Source organism: Melospiza georgiana, chromosome 24 (assembly GCF_028018845.1).
Source record: "Melospiza georgiana isolate bMelGeo1 chromosome 24, bMelGeo1.pri, whole genome shotgun sequence".
In the NCBI taxonomy this organism is placed as follows: Eukaryota; Metazoa; Chordata; class Aves; order Passeriformes; family Passerellidae; genus Melospiza; species Melospiza georgiana.
The window spans coordinates 6216194-6232969 of record NC_080453.1 but is presented as its reverse complement, the minus strand read 5'-3'; positions in this window follow the sequence as shown (position 1 = coordinate 6232969).

Here is a 16776-nt window from a genome sequence, read left to right as displayed (position 1 = left end):
GCTGTTGCTTTTAAGGGTTAATCCTTTGTTAACGTGGGTCCTTTACGGGGCTCGTGCTGCCCAGACTGTCTGTAACTCTTTGTTGTCTCATATTGTCCTAATTCAAATGGTCCAAATCATTATTACTCTAATTGTATCACTATTTTCATAACCATTATTACTATTAAAGTTTTAAAAACAAGTGATTGGCGGTTTTAACAAGAGGAAAACCTGGTGCCAGCACTGAGCTGGGTGCTGCGGGCTGGAGCCCACTCTCCAAACGCGCTTCAGCGTTTCTCTAGCGAACAGTTAATTATCTTCCCTCTTTTTGTGAGTGTGAACTCCCAGGCTCTCAGGGCAGGAATCCTGTCTCTGCTGCTGGCTGGATGCTGAGCCCTGCTCACAATCTCTGCCATTGTGATGCAAATACCAATAACACGAGGCAACGAGAAGGTAAAGAGCTGCTGGCACCAGCTGGCAAGCTCGGGCGCATTTTGTTTCCACCAGATAATCCTGCAGGGCTGTGATACCCTGTCACTATTTCTCAATTTCTTTTTTTATGCAGTATTACTGTGAGGGGTTGGCCTTTAGCATCCTTAAGTTCTTGCTTTTAATCTTTGACTCCTTCTATTCATGTAATTATTTCCATCCTCTTTCTCCCCACTGTGAAGTTCTGCTTTCAGAAGAATTCTACCTTTAAAGCAGCAACTAAATGAGGTCAAAAAGTGCATATATGGAAAGACTATCTTGTCTAAAACATGCCAGTTATGGTTCATCAGCCTCTTGGCTGTGTTCAAGTGGATATTAGCAATAGCATGTGTAACCTCCCGTTGCTTTACTACCCGTGTTTTTTACTTTATGCTTTATCCACCAATGCAAAACCCTCTGCTCAATGAGATTTGCTGATGGACTGGTCCTGTAAAAAAATTCCTGATGGTGATCAAAGCACAGCTCAGACATTGCCCCCGAGGCTGTGATGCCCTGTGTGCTCTTTACGGGGGCCAGATGGTTGCTACGTGTGCCAAATGCCACATAGAAATTCATGGCATCTCCGTGGTGAACCAGTACATTTTAGTTAGTGTAAATCAAAACACAGCCCCAAATTACTTCTTAACCAAATTGTAACACTTTAATGTAACTGCTCCCAGGCCGGCTGGAGTGGGGTTTGCTTTTGTTCATTTCGGGAACCATCTGTGCCTGTGAGCACAGCTCCAGTGCAATAAAAATAACTCCAGAAAGCAGAGTGAACACACAAAGTGGGCTAAATCGGGGTAAATTAGCTTCAGTATAAAAACTGGTAGAATTCCTTACTTCAGTGCTGCCTGGAAGAGAAATGTGTTGCCCCCTTGTGCAGGATCATCCAAATCCTGCTCCCTTCAGGTGAGTATGGAGGGAGGAGAAGGGCAGGTGGGACTGAGCCACAATGGGTGGTTTCACCTTTGTGTCTCCCCCATGAGCTGCCCCGGTGTGGGACAGACAGACAGACAGACAGCAGTGCAGCTCCACAGCACAGACACCACCAGGGTTATTAACCAGGGATGTATTCTCCAGTGCTGCACATGAGGGGGAATTCTGGGAGCAATGTAATTCAGATTGGAGCTGTGATTCAGCTCCTGAAATTCATTGAAGCAGCAGGTCTAAAGCTGAACGATTTTACCTGGATCTATGCAAATTTATGGCATAATATAACATGGAAATGTATGTAAATGTTGTCAATTATTGTAAAGCAAAGAAGCACATAGATGGAATATTCCATAAAATGTTTTATACAGCATTTTTTGAATTCCTAAAAGAGAAAACCTGAGAAATAGCAAATGAACTGGAATTGAGTGTGGATGTTCCAAGCCCATTACATCGGGACATTTTCTTTGAACTGCTTATTAATCTCACCTTCCATGTAGGTTTTCAAGAGCTCACTTCTTTCCACTGCTACATTATACCTTTACAAATCAGGGAAATGTCAACTCGTGATTTACTGACAAAGCCGACAACTGACATAATTTATCTCACTTGAGATCAGTTCATCAAACTTGGGAACATCTTGGCTGCTGTAAAATCCAGGCATTTGATACAATCGTGGCTGCTTAAAATGCAAAGGCTAACCTACATTTTTAAAATGCTGTAAAAAGAACAAGAAGTGATGCCAGGATGAAAATTTATGAGGCACGGAGCCGGGATCTGAATTTAGCGTTTGCTGCGTTTGGAGTGTTGTTACTATCTTGTTTGCACAGTTGAAAACGAGTGTTAATGGGAGGATGGAGCTTTAAAATTCGAGTCCAGCACCGGCTGTGACCTGGTGCTATGCAGGAATTTTAAATGCTCATCCTTGATTTAATATTAAATTGTTTGATACCAGTGGCTCCTTGTTAGTGAAGCTCTGATTAGAGCAGCACGTTCCGGCAGTTTGAGCACTTGCTGCATTCAAATTCAGAGATAAACCTATGAAAACACAGATGAAAGTGGAGGGATATAGTTTAATATCAACTACTCTGATAATGTTAAAATGGAATTAGCTTTTGCTCCTTCTATCAGAAGGTGTTCTGTCTGATGCACCAGCCTTGTAAGGTTTTGGGGGTGTAAGGTTTGTTTTGGGTGTTTGCACAATGAATGCTCTGACAAACAACAGCTCCTACACCTCTAAGCACCAGGGTGAGAGATTTCCTAGGATATTAAAACACAGAGCTTTAGATTAAAGCCTGATAGCCCCTTTCTGTTATCTCCAAGTGCCTCGGTAATGGCCAAACTATCGGTACAAATTGGTACAGATTCCTCTGTGGGGACTGAGAGCAGAATAACTGCTGTGGGAGATGAGTTCTGGTGTTGTAAAACAACTTCGGGGAGCACTTTGCTCTTAAATATTCATGACCAAGCCATCAACTGATGTGCCAAGAGCCGCGTTGACACAAAACCTGATCCAAGGGTAAGCCAAGGCTCAGTCTCGATGTTTAGCTCGGATTTTGCACCCCAAATGTGTTGGATGCTCCTGATCTCTTTTGAGCCTGGGAAGAGCAGGGCTGGGAGTGTCTGGGGCTTTCTGCAGCTCTGCCCGGTGATGTGTGTCCTGCTGACACCGAGAGAGCTCTGCAGGTTATGAGGGAAAGCAGAGCTCGGGTTAACATTTATCTCAACTGTCATCGCTATTTGCAACACTAAATCTTCCTCATAAATAAGTGCAGAAATCTTCGCTTCAAAGTGAAAAATTCATGCTCCAGTTAAACCTCAATTATATTTCCAAACAATATTTATCAGATTTTCGGATGTGTGCTCAGCGCAGTTCAATTTTGTGCTATCAGTCAGGAGTGGCAGTGCTTGAGAAGGGGGGCTGGGGGTGTTTCTCAGGTGGGAAATGGAGCGTGCAGAGAGGAGGAGGCAGCGCTGCCAGGGCAGGTGAGAGGGGCCTGTGGCTTGGGTCCACTTCTAATGAAATATCAGTGCATTAAAAAGAAAAAAAAAAAAAAAAATCTCTGTAATGTTTCTCCCCTTGTAATGTTTCTCCCTGCAGAACAAGGGAAGTGGATCTGAATGTTAAAGTCTGCTCCAGGGGCTTGGAATGGGAAGCTATTGTTTCATCCCGTAATTCTGGGGAGGTAAAAACCAAGCACCTCTAATTTCATGACTCTCTGAATTTATTTCACCTAATCTTTTTTTCTACAGCTATTTACCACATTAATTTAGCAAAAAACCTGACAAGTGTGCACATGCAGAACTTAAGCTCTGTCCTTAGGTACACATTAAGTAAAGATTTAAGGTTTTAAATATAAGATTAATTCAACTCTTGCTTACAGTTCCATTGCAAAATTGTTGATTATGTAGAAACTCATGTTTCTTGTTCATGTGAATCTGACCAAGTGTAATTCATTCTATGTATAGTGCTAACACTTATGATCAGAGAAGCAAAACTCTGGAGCTGAATGGGAATGAAGTGTGTGTGTTTTGAGGCTGCAACATGGAAGTGTTGAACAGATTCTTCTCAAAGTTTTGAGAGGAAACTTGTGGGCTGGAGCTGTGACAGGCTGCATACGTGAGGTGCTGGCTCCCAGCTCGTGTTTTAGGCAGCGTCCCCAGAATCTGGAGCCTCCCTGAATGTTCCTACTCCCACTCACCCACCCATTTACACCTGGAGCTGCTTCTCGGAGTCATTTGTGCTTCTTCCATTGATGTACTAAAATTGGGCTGTTCTCTTTGTTCTAAGGGAGCTTATTCTTTGGTCCTGTCCTCAAGGCAGGAATTAAACATTCATTTCAAAAGGGATTTGCTTTGGGCATGGGTAAATTTGATTATTCGTAGGTTTGTGGGAGCACAAATTACAGCTCTGTGAAAGGAGGAATGGTAGGATGTTTCAGAAAGTCTCTGAACATGCAAGGCACATATTGTTGTTTATCTTTGATCTGTGCTTCAGAACGGGGCATTTTATATAGAAAAAGGAGGGACTGAGACAAGTGTTGGAAAAAAACACCAGTACCCAGCGACCAGATTCCAAGATTCCCATTTCAGATACATATAAAGAGGGGAGCTATAGCAGTATCATTCAAATGTGACAGCAGTCACTCCAACCTTTGCTATTACGGCACAAAATTACATGTTCTTGCCAGAGAAATAGGAAGGGCTGATAGGGACGACAGCTGGGATTTGCTTTCTTATCTATATTTTACACACATGCTCTTTCATTTCCCTCTCTCTCCCTCTGTTCCAGGATCCAGGCTGGCTCTTAGAGCTGCTGTTAGTTTGCAAACAATGGGACAGCTTTGTATCCTTTCATCCTCAGCCCCATAGATCCAGGTTGAAAATTAAATTACTTAATTCCCGTGCTTTGTAATTGGTAGCATGAAGAGTGAAGCTCTGCCTGCAATGGGCTGTTTGTCCTGAAATGTCTCCAGAGGTCCCTTCCTGAGCTGTGGGTGAGGGATCCAGCTCTGGGGAATCGATGTGTGGTGAGTTTGACTTGGCTGTAAGGAAATGGGAATGGCAATCTCAGCCTGCACTGCTTCATGGCATGTGGAGAGAAAATGCTGAGCTGAAAATCCTCAGCAGAAGAGATTCTGGGAGCTTGCATGACCTTGCTCTGCTGGAGTTAATGGCAGCTATTACTTACTGCTAATAGCTCATCAAAGCACTTTAAATTATCCACCTCTTGGGTGCGTATTATAGATTCCATAAGTTGTAAGATGTGTAGTACCCTCTTGTCTCTGCCTTCCTGCTTCTTTTCTTGATCTCTGCAGCACCTGCTCATGGGTTCACCCACCAGTACCATGGAGAAGTGCATTCCCATGTTCCATTAGAGATTATGAGGGATTTTTGCAGGGGGAGACCCCTGTGCAAACTGGAGGGTGTGGAAAAGATGGTCCAGCAGTCACACTGGAGAGGAGTGATTCTGAGCTATATTAAATGTAAAATCAAAGCAAGATGAGGGGCTGATTTGATGGATTAATAGAAAAGTTAATTGGCCTTCCCCAGAATGATTATCATTAACAAAATGCAGCTGCTAACCTGCCAGAACCAATCTGTGCAGACAGGGTTTGGGGCTTTTTGTTGGGCTGGTTTTTATTCTGCTCATGACTACTTGGGATAAAGGTGCTTTTTTCAGTCTTTGCATTCTCTCATGATGGATCTTGGCGTGGGCAGCTTCAGTGGTGGCTCTGGGAGTGGGTGAGCTGCAGCTCTGAGGATGGCCACGAAGCTGGGCCCATGCCTGTGCTTCAAGAAACTTGAACTGACAGGCACTGTGGGCTGGCTGTGCGAATGCAGGGAAGTTTTCTGTGCCAAGTCACTTCCATTAATCTTGGGGCTGTGACATGTCTGTGCTCTTATTGATTTCGCAGCAGGCTGATCATCACCAGGCTGATCACGTTAGGAGCCAATATGGAGAAGGCACAGGGGGGAAATGGGGCTGGTGTGTTTATCTCTAGGGCACAGGATGCTCATAATCAATGCCACTTGGAGACAAAGCCAGATGGGCTGAGATAATTGATGAAAAGTGCCTTTAAGTAGGAGAGGTTCTACATAACTTACAGCGAGGGGGAGAAATGTTTTGGTTTTGTATTTTTTTTTTAAGGACAGCTGATATCTCTGTAGCCCTGGTAGGCAGAGCTGGTCCAGGGAGCACTGACCACACCTGGCCAGCCCCACAGGCCAGGTGGGCACCAAGTGTGGTTTGTACCATGCTGTGCCCATGGGGAAAGTTCCTCTCCTTCAGCTGGACACAGCTGAAAAGGGTAAATAACAAACAGGAGCAGCAAATCTGTCCCATGCTCTGCACAGACACCACCCAGCGCCACAGAACCACCCTCAGCTCCTGCAGCACTTGTGCAATTCTCTTGCTGTGCCAAAATACACAAACTCCCCCGAGTCCTTCATTTGGTCTCTGAAACTCTCCTCAAAGTAGTCTCAAAACGTATTTTTCAGGAACTTAATTATTTCTCCTCTACTCAATCAATAATGAGCTATCCCAGTCAAGCCCTACATATTAAGTTGTTTTCTTGTTGTTCTTTAAGACAGCTGCTTGGAATTAAAATAGCTCTTAGGCAAATCTTAGAGAAACAATTAAAAGCCTGGTGCTTGGGAGATTTTTGCAATTATGAACTGATCATGGTTTGGTGCTGGAAACACTTGTGCCTCCGGCAGTTGTGGATGGGAGCTGTGTGCAGAGATAAGCACAGGAATATTTTTTTTTCCCCTTGATTGTGGTCTGAATGCAAACTTGGAGTTGCTGTTTGTTTATTTAGTGTCACTTAATTTATCTTGTTGTCTGTTTTGCACATCCTGGAGTGGCTTTGGGCCGGGGGAGTGAGGACTGGGACAGGTCAATCCCTCTGAGCAGGAGTGCTCTGCACAGGGCAAGGCTGGTGGTTAATCTTGGCTTTTATCTAAAGAGAAATTACAGCCCAAATCTGAAAACTCTTTCCTTTAAGAGCCCAAGGAAGGTGAGCTTCAGGTGCAGTCCCAGGTGTGCAGTGGCCCAGCAGAACCTCATCTCAAAGGCTGAACCCTGGACTTTTGGCCTTGCAGGGAAGGGAGGAGAGTCAGGCTGTGAGGACCTGAATGGTGCACTTGGAGTTCTTGTCTCCCTCCAACTATTATTTAAAAGAAACAAACCTTGAACAGCACCACAAAAAAACCAAAAAACCAAAACAAACATAAAAAAAACCCAACAAAAAAACCCCACAAAAAAACCCCCCATAAACCCACAAAAATACCCCAAAAACAAACCACCAAAAAACTCACAAAAAAAAAAAAAGCTCAAAAACCTCCACAAAACCCCAAAAAACAAAACAAAACCACCCCAAAATATTTGTGTATAAAGAATCCCAGAATGGTTTGGGTTGGAAGGGACATTAAAGCCCACCCTGTTCTATCCCCTGCCGTGGGTAGGGACACCTTCCACTATCCCAGGTGGCTCCAAGCCCCAATGTCCAACCTGGCCTTGGACACTTCCAGGGATGAGGCAGCCACAGCTGCTCTGGGAAATCTGTGTCAGGGCCTCACCACACTCACAGGGAACAACTTCTAATTATCTTTCTTTTTTATATATATATATATATTTATATATACACATATATATGTATATTTGACCTCACCTCGCTGATGGGAGCCAGAAACTTGAAAAAAAACCAGAACAGGTTCCATTTTCAAAATTAAATTATTGTCTGGGTGTTATAACAATTTATTGTTTCATGTTTCCGGATATCAAAGAGCTTCTTCTACCTACATAGAGTAGAGGAAAGAAAAAAAATCTAATTTATTTTCTGTAGCTCATAAAAGGAAGCTCCTTTCCCCATGGCAGGACTTCTTCCTGTCAGTTAATAAGCTCCTACAGCCAAACCTATTAGGAGCACTTTTAAGTGCTTGCCAGCATGGTTTAATTTGCAGTGCCCCAGTGTCTGTCCCCACCCTCTGACAACTTCAGGTCGACACAATTGTTAAACCTTTAAGCTGCAAATACTTACAGTTAGTGTCTGATCAGGGACACATTTATACATCATCAATATCAAGAGTCTGTGCCATGGGGAGCTGCTGAGGGAGCTGGAAAGGGGCTCAGGCTGGAGACAAGGAAACTCAGGTGGGACCTTCTGGTTTTGCACAACTCCTGACAGGAGGGGGTAGTTTGGCTCTGCTGTCATTGATGCCTCAGGATTTCAGCTTGTATATTTTTCATCTATTTGTAATCCTGCAGTTCTTTAGTGTATAACTCCAAACTCCACACACAGTGTGAGCTGCTGCTTCCCCATTTGGGGCAGACACAACAATTCCTCTCCAGGCCTGGCAATCAAGGACACCTCACTGCCTCAGGCCGTGAGAGATGGAAACAAAAGTGAGTTGGGGGGAGCAAACTTGGGGTCAATGACTTCATTAGCTGAAGCTGGAATTGGAAGATGAACCCCCAACATGCAAATGGACCAAACTTATAAAAGTGTGAAAACCTGTGACCCATTGTCCATTTTGGGTGTAGCCCCTTCTGAGGGCCTTTGTCTGCCCAAAATGTCTCTGAAGGCTCTTCAATAAATAAAACTGCTTTTTATTCCCTTAATTTTGTCTGGTCTCTGTTTTTAGGTAGCCCCAAAAAGGAATCACCGAGAAACAGGGACATGAGAAGAGGAAACAGCCTCGAGGGTCAGGCTGAACATCAGCAGGAATTTCCCCATGGAAAAGGGAGTCAGACATTGGAGTTTTGGAGTCCTCATCCCTGGAGGTGCCCAAGGAGCACCTGAACATGGCACTCAGTGCCCTGGGCTGGAGATCAGGCAGCTTGGACTCGATGCTCTTGGAGGGCTTTCCCAGCCTTAATGATTCTGTGATTTTCTGCACCTTGGAGAGAAATAACAGTGTAAATTCTGTCATCCCTATCCAGTGTCAGAGCTTATGAGAGAGAGCTCTGTAATTAATGTATTTCTTTCCCAGCTCTATTTCTTTTCTTTCCCTTTTTATAAAAGACACTCATTCCCAAGGTGGGCACAGCAAAAGGTGGGCTTATAACGTGTCATTAGAAGCTTTAGACCTTGTGCCTTGCAGGCTGTTATTACTGTTCAGTGTGGGAGAACAGATGCTATTTTACTGGAAAAGCAAAACTGCATTAAATTGACAGCACTTTAATTTTTCATGGTAGTAGCAAGAATCCTTACTTCCTATTTTATTTGCATTTTTATTACTGAGGAGCACGGTGACTGAGCTACCAGGTGGTTTTGTCAGTGCTGCTCATCTAGTCAGGCTCTGACCATCCAAGTAGCAGCTGGACTATGAATATGTATCATTTATTCATGTGACAAACTTTTGGTACAGGATGCTGAATAGATGGAGGCTTCCTGCAGTTAGTGACCTGTGGAGCAGAGGGCAAAATGAAGCGTTCTGAAGTGGAACACTCCATCAAGGCATTCATTTTCACCTAGAAGTGGTTCTTCTCTTGTTGACATTCTTGCCCAGACCATTATTTGCTGATTTGAAGCGGTGTTTAGGCAGTGTTTGATGTGGGTTATTGAAATCAAAGACGCTGCATTGAAAACCGCCAAGATTTTGGTGTTTTTCTGGTATTCTCCAGCCAAGAGTCCTGGTAGGCTACAGAAAACTCAGGGATTTTACTTTTCCTTTTTAAATTTAGCTTACATTAAAAGTTACTAAGGTATCTGATGCCCTCTGACCCCCTTCCTACGAGGGACATAATGCTGATTTATATATAAAGGTGATATTGCTGTTGTTTCGTCTAGAAAAGATTGGCTGGACTGTTCTTCAAATGTGCAAAAAAACCCCCAAACAAACCCAAAAATCTCCTCAAACTATAGAGGGAGGAAATTCTCTTGTGTGTTCTAGACTGGGCTAGGAGAAATAGTGTTAAAAAGCAAAGAATAGAGGTTTTATTAATCTTGTGCAAAAGCTGTCCATGATGAACCAAGTGAAGCATGGGCTTGTCATGGCTGGGGAGCACAGGGTGCCTGACACTGGGGGCTCTTTAAGAAAGTTGAGCAGGGATTTGCTTGAAATTCTTCCCTGTGAGGGTAGTTATTCTTTCCTCCATGGATATGTATAGCTGTGTAGTTATTTATAGCCAAAATGTCTGTCCTCCTGTGAAATTGTGACAGGAATCAGTAAAAATAGAAAAAAACCTGTGATGCTTCAGGGCTGCATGGAGAAAAAAGTCTGGAAAGCCACGAGTGTGATCCCTCAGTTGGGTGAGCACCATCTGGAAGGGTCAGTCCCACTTCTCCTGATGTGGCTGATGATCCTCTGGGGCACTGCAGACTGGTTTCACTGGAGGGGCAGGAGGGTGAGCTGCAGCAGCAGAACTGTGCGGGAGTTCAGAGTAAATAATTGAAATGTCTCATGGCCTTAAACTCTGTGAACCTGTGAAGGATTCAGTTTGCTGCTGGTGGGAGCACCAATGCTCCGGAGATGTTCATCCCTGTGCCTGGAGGGTGGCCAGGCAGTTCCAGCCCCTTGGTGTCTTTGCTACAATTATTTATATTTATAAAAAGAGTGAAGTGCCCGCAGCACTTTGCCCAAAATGGTAATAAACACTCCTCAACAATGCAAAAGACTTTCTTTTGATAAGATCATTTAAAAAGGTAACTGCTTATGATAATACAATTTATTCGTAATGGCTTGAGGGCAAGCTAGGATGGAAATGAAGCATGTCTTCCATTAGAACCATACAGAAACAAACTAATAGGCTGCAGAGAGAACCATTTGTAATGTTACTATAATTCACATGATTCATTAAACTGAAATGGAAAATGATAGCATTTCCCCCTGAAAAAAAATCCGTATGGAATTACATGCTGAGATCACTTAGCTGAACTATTTTATTGACTAAGCATCTTGTTGTGCTGATGTGGAGATTATAGAGGCCTGCAGCCATTTATTTTTCTGATTTCTAAAATTAGAACTCCTTTTTCTAATGGGATTGTTGGGATTTGTTTCCTCTCTGGCTGTAGCTGAGGGGTTGCTCTTGGGGCATTTCCTGGCAGTGGGAATTACTGGATCCTTGGAAATGTGCTGCTGCTGCTCACCCTGCAGGGAAATGAAGGATTGAAGGGCTTTGAGGCAGTAAAAGGCACACAAGTGATGGGTTTTTAGCAGCCAGAGATAAAAACACAGTTGCTTTCCAGGTGATTCATGTCTTTGGGATCTGGAGAAGTTTCTCTTGACATGCACACTCAGCCCTCCCTAGAATGTCACCCGTGATTAATGTCAGCAAACACGCTGTGCCATTTAAAGGATTTTTGGAAAACAGCACATTGAGCAGGTTTTAATGCTGATTTTTTGACAGCCTTCACGTTTGGCCCTGACATCCTGCAGAGGAGACTCTGTCTTCCACTGGCCATTTATCAGAAGTATCACAGGACAGAGAAAGAATATTTTAAATGAGCTCAGGATGACCTCAGAGTGGATTAATGTATTTGGGAGGACTGATCAACCTGACAATCTCACATTCATCAGTGTGAAATCAATCTGAAAGGTACAATGGATTGTATCTACTTAACTGTTGATAGAGGATGCCAGAACTGACAGAATAACCTGGCACTTGCTATTTATTGCATAGGGAAGCAGAATACTTGCCTGTATACATAAACATCTCTTCCCTCTTTTGCAACACATTGTATGGCAAGAAAAACTAATGGCAGTCTGGGATAACTGGGCATTTTCTGACAGACCCACACATCTCTTCAGTCATCTGTAATTCCAGTGAATTCCCACATCATGCAACAAAGGAAAGCAGGAGCTTTCCTTCATTCCAGTGATGGAATGTAACTCTTGTGCCAGTGTCATTTACATTTTGCTTTATTAGACAAAAGTCAAGTAATTAATCAGTTGATTGCTTAATTCAAAATTCAGTCGATTGCAATTGAGGCTTTATCACTCTGCTTTCCACATGATGAGATCTGGCTGATAAATTTGATTCTGTTTTGGTTGCCTGGCTCTAAATAAAGTGAGTTTGGGTACAGGCAAGCCAGGGGCTTCAGGTTTTGTGGGTGAGTAGAAATTGAAAAATTGGGCTGTGAGCAACATTCCACAGGGAGGCTTTCAGACGACCCAGTTGGATTTCAGAAAGTGCACTCAGGCTTGTGTTTTCAGAAATGCTGAGCTGATGCTGGAGAGAGGGAATCCCATCAATCCAGACAAATAACTCCACGGGGTGCCAAGAGGATGGTGCCAGACTCTTTTCAGTGGTGCCAGTGACAGGATGAGGAGCAGTAGCCATAAACAAAAATACATCTCAGCATGAGGAAGAGCTTCTCTGCATGGTGTGTGGCTGGGCACTGGAACAGGTGTCCAGGGAAGACATGGAGTCTCCCTTTCCAGAGACATTCCAACCCCACCTGGACACCTGCTCTGGGTTCCTGTGGTTGTGTCTTGGTAAGAGATTGGACTGGGTCATCTCCAGGGGTTCCTTCCAACCCCAACTATTCTGTGATTGTGTTTGCTCCACTTATTTCAGCTCAGTTTGGGTGAATTTACCTGTGAAAGGTCAGATCCTGTATGTCCAAGTGAGCAAAGCTTCCCTGCTCTAGACACCCATACATTGTAAAATACACCTGAGGACCTGTTCAGACCCACAAGGAGGAATCAGGGCTCTTATCCAGAGCTACTTCTGGGCAGAATTTCTGCTTTTGTGCCAATGCCCAGAGGTGCCTCGTGCTGTGGAGGAGAGCACTGGGAGCAGTGGGTGCAGGCAGAGGGGGGAACATGAGGGGCTGTGAATTCCATGGGTGTGCTGGGTCCCTCTCCAATAGTAACTTGGCCATCAGTGCCTCTGAGCAGCCCTGAAGCAAGAGCAATACAGAAAAGACCTAAATTTCTGCTACAGAGGAGACCTAAATTCCTGCTTTTAAGCAAATTGAAGTATGAGTACAAAGAACAACCAAATGTGTGGCTTTGGAGATGCTCAGTTCCCCGTGAAGAATATGCATTCAGTGGTCTCCTACCTGCAAAGTCATAAATCTGCACTCCAGCCTGGATTCCCCCTGTAAGCTCCAGCAAAGCTGTCATTTCTTATTGTCTAAACAATTTACAGCTGCCTTAAAAGGGTGTCTCAGCAATCTTGACATCTCGACTTGATCATAAATTCAGAGCTATCGTTGAAGGAAATGCTTTTCCCTTTAGATAAGCAGGCCAGTGGAAATCTCCCCAGCCTGAGCTGCAGGAGGGTGGCTGTGTGTGCCCCCTCCCTGGGCTCTGCAGTGCCAGGCCCATGGGGTTTGTCCCCTTCCCAGGGCCAGGGGCAGGTAAAGGGCTGCTGCTCTACCAGCAAGTATTTCATTATCAGCTTGTATTGCTTTAAGAAACTCTCCACAGTGGAATTGTAATCGGGTAAACCTGGGGCCCATGAAATGAGATTTTCAGTTCTGTGAGTTAGCAATAGGTGTGATACATTAAAGCAGATTTACTCCCCAGATGAGGGAGATTTTTATGAGGAATCTGATAAATTAAGCACAGAGATTTGTGGTACAGAGCACAGCTCACCTGCTGACCCACTACCCTCGTTTGGCTTTTTCATCTGCTGGCTGTGTTTGAGGGAATGCTTCACAAATAAAATTAGCCATCACATTACTGATACTTTTCTGCAGTGGCAAGGCCGGGAAATTTACTCTTGAAGATGTGTGAGGTTGTAAGAAGGTGAAACTGCAAGGATGTGTTCATTCCAGGAATAAAAGTGGGGGTCTGGAGCATCCTGCTGACATCAGGAACATTTGCTCAGGCTGCTTGGCACTGGTAGAGCAATTCATTCTGGATCCCTGGTGCTTCCCCAGCAATTCATTCTGGAAGCCCCTGCTTCCCAGGAGGCAGGAAAGGTGCCAGGTGTGCCAGGGCTGTGAGCTGTGGTGCAAGGAGCAGGTGTGACCCTGCCCTGATGCTGCCCTGGGTGTCCTGGGGCAGTGCCAGCCCCTGTGTGGGTGAGTCCCCACTGTCAGCCCCGTCCTGCTGCTCCTGTGGGGACAGCTGGTGCCTTTTCTGGCTACCTAAAAACAGAGGCCAGGCAAAATTAAGGGAATAAAAAGCAGTTATATTTATTGAAGGGCCTTCAGGTACATTTTGGGCAGACAAAGTCCCCCAGGTGCTGCACCCAAAATGGACAATTGATCACAGCTTTTCACGCTTTTATAAGTTTGGTCCATTTGCATGTTGGGGGTTCATCTTCCAATTCCAGCTTCAGGTAATTAGGTAATTTACCCCAAATTTGCTGCCCCCAACTCACTTTTGTTTCCATCTCTCAGGGCCTGAGGCAGTGAGGTGTCCTTGATTGCCAGGCCTGGAGAGGAATTGTTGTGTCTGCCCAAAATGGGGAAGCAGCAGCTCCCACTGTGTGTGGAGTTTGGAGTTCTACACTAAAGAACTGCGGGATTCCAAATATATGAAAAATAGGAATCTGGAATCATGAGGCCTCACAGCCAGATACACTTGGCACCAGGACTGGCCCAGTGGGGCATCAGAGAGTGCAAAGGCCTGGTGACATCAGTGAACTTCTGCTCATCATCCAAAAAACCACTGGGCTTCCTGGATTTCCACAGTTTTCTTTTCTTCTTTCCCTTGCTGTTATTACAAATTTTCTTCTTAACACAATTTTTCTCTCTCTCTTGGCCTTCCTGGGCTGTTGTGCCCTTTGCCATGTTTCTCCAGCTGTGGCACAGATGGGGTCAGGGGGTTCAGTGTCCAACAGCCGGGGTCAGGCCAAGCCCATCTCTGGTATGACACCACGGAGACAGCTCCAGTGTTCACCTGTCAGCCTGTTTGGCCCTGCAGCCACCTGAAATAAAGGGTCAGGAAGAACAAAGTGGCTGTTTTGTGCTCTCTGTGCTGCCCTCCTTGCAGGTGGGTGGCTGTCCTGAGGCACTGGCAGAGCTTTGGTGTGGAATTGTTCCATGCAGAGGGAACTGAGCAGGAATCTCCAGCTGCACTGGGCTCCATGCAGCTGAAAAGCACATTCCTTACACAGAATAGCTAGAAATTCTGTTTCTGTGAGGGGTTTTCACAGCCCCCTGGGTGAGATTCACAGCTGGAGTGGTAATAAATGCAGAAGGAAACAGGAGGGTGCAATATTGACCCCAGTGAAAAGTGTCACTGGACAGAGCTGGCAGGAGTGTGACCATGGAAAAGTTATGAGGGCAAAAGTTATAGGAATCTTCTTCCTATTCAACCATTGGAGCACTAACAGGGATTGTCCTAGCAAACTCCTCACTAGACATTGCCCTACACAACACCTACTACGTGGTAGCCCACTTCCACTACGTACTGTCTATAGGAGCAGTATTTGCAATCCTGGCAGGTTTTACCCACTGATTCCCCCTATTTACTGGGTACACACTCCACTCCACAGGCAGCAGGTCATGGAGAATCCTTGCAAGCACTTCTGTGTGATTCCTGAGGGAGAAATGAGCCTTGTTGTGGGTCTGTGAGCTGGGTACAAGGGTACCTGTAATTACCCTGTGCAGGTGGGGCTGTGGCACTGCCCATCACAGCTGTGACTGTTTGTGCTCACTGCACACAGACCACTCCAGCTACGTTCATTTATTCCAAGTTTTTAATAAGATGTAATTGGAAAGGACTTCTACAAGATCTGCATGTGGATTTGACATTTAAGGATATGATTAAGTGAAAGCTGCTGAGGTCATTGCTTGACTAAATTGGCTTAATGAATGTTGATTACACTGTACAAGTTAATTTAATTTAGTGAGATTTTTATCTTCTGGATTGTGTATCACCTTCTGTTCTGTTATTGATTGAAATATGGGAGGATGCCAGGAGTGGTTGTGTCTGAGTTGATGGGTCACTGCAGCCCGGGCTGCTCAGCATGCCTAGGAGCAGGGGCTGTGTGTTCCAGGAGAAAGCCTTTTTTTCCTCAAAAAAATTCCTCCAGGACAAGGAAAGGCTGATGCAATGCTCAGATTCTCACAGGAGCTGCCCACGCAGACGTTTTTGGGCTGTGGTTTGTGAGCGTGTCACTGATGTGCTGCTGCCTTTGGACAGCTGTGAGAACAGCCTGGCCAGAGCTGCCTCTGCTCATGGAACTTTCCTGGCTGGTGGGCAGGAATCTGTCTGTGCAAGGGAGTGAAGAGAACAAAGTCGCCTCCACAAAAAGGCTGCAGGAAACTTTAGTCATGAGGAGATGAATTTGCCTGAGTGTGTTTTGTGCAAGGCTGTGCTGCCCTGGCCAGAGTTTCAGGGTGGTGGGGCTGGAGCTTTGCTGGCTGACACATGTCCCTCTGGTGTTTTGGGCAGGAGAGGACACTTCTTTCCCTCCATCCCTTTGCATTCCCATGTTTCTAGAGCCTGCCCTGTCACTCCACCCTGTGATAATTCACTTGTGGGGAATTTTGGAAGGAATTTGAGAAGGGATCTCTGAATTGTTTTTGATGATGTGGTTTATTTTCTTATCTTCTACATGGGCAGGAAGGGTGAATTCAGCTCACATCTTTACTGTATGGTTCAGAAGGTCTCAAGACCCTTAGTTAAAAGACATTTTAAGGAGTTATTCACCAACAAAACACTGCTAACAAGGATGTTTATGCTTTTGACCCAATCCCTAAATATTCTGTCTTATGGACCCATGCTGCAGTGTAAGCTCTCTTAGCCAATCATGTTATGACCCAAAAAGCTACAGTGCTGCATTCTAAGGTTCTTTTTTACCTCTGTAACTAGTTTTATTTTTTCTATATCTTAAACTCTAAAACTCTGAACTTTACTTGGCTTAACGTGTCTCTACTTTAAACTACAAATCCACATTCTTGATTCTAGCACCTAAGTTTGGAAGCCTTTTCCGAGGTCTCAGATCAAAATCCTGTGTTTAATTCTGAGCTTTGGCTTCCAGCCCCA